General features: G+C 40.3%; 1 pseudogene; it reads right to left on the bottom strand.

Moving 5' to 3' along the window:
- Window positions 1-317: 317 nt before the first annotated feature.
- Window positions 318-848, bottom strand: LOC118575570 (annotated as a pseudogene).
- Window positions 849-851: the final 3 nt, after the last annotated feature.

Here is an 851-nt window from a genome sequence, read left to right as displayed (position 1 = left end):
TAGCACGTTTGGTCCATGATATAGTTTATAATGTCAAAACACATGACAGTTTGTTACAGAAACACATAGATAACTGTGGTTTAGCACACACACACACACACACACACAGAGATATAGTATATATATATATATATATATATATATATCTCTGTGTGTGTGTGTATATATATATTATATATATCACACATATATACACACATATAACAGATACAGAGAGAGAGAAGAGAGAGATGAGATAGAGAGAGAGAGAGAGGCTAGGAATACTTCCACATACAATAGAAAGGTCTGGGGAAGAAGTTATAGGAATTAATCTGGGGTTATGGCCTGGTTACACTTAGCGCTTCTCCAAGACGAGGTGCTGGGTCAAACTGAAGAAAAGAATATTTTAAAGTGTCATCTAATTCCATGATAGCAGCACAGCGGTAGCAGTAATCGGGCCCACTAAAAATGGTGACCACATTCCGATCATGACACCAATTATAACCTTCCATTACAAGCTAGTGAGCACGAGACACCAGTGTGACACCGTTGGCATGGTCACATGTTTCAGAAATATCTTGTCCAAAGGTGTAGCCAGCACCACGTGGTGAAATACCCCATCTGCCACAGGTCATCTGGATCTGACCATAAGAGATCACACATTGGGCCCTCATGTGGAACTTCTTGTAAACGATCCAGGTCTCTTATATGATCCAATGTATCTATGGATGGAGAGAGGACACCATGGAGGCAGAATATCTGCCCATCCACTAAAGCTGTCAGTGGAAGGTAATAAAGAGGTCTGTGAAGTATTTCCAGACGTTGGCGTTTCCATACTTTCATAGACATTGATCATAAAAGCCGTACATTTG

Source organism: Onychomys torridus, unplaced genomic scaffold (genome assembly GCF_903995425.1).
Source record: "Onychomys torridus unplaced genomic scaffold, mOncTor1.1, whole genome shotgun sequence".
NCBI lineage: Eukaryota > Metazoa > Chordata > Mammalia > Rodentia > Cricetidae > Onychomys > Onychomys torridus.
The sequence above is the reverse complement of the archived record's forward strand: the minus strand, read 5'-3'. Positions and strand labels throughout refer to the sequence as shown.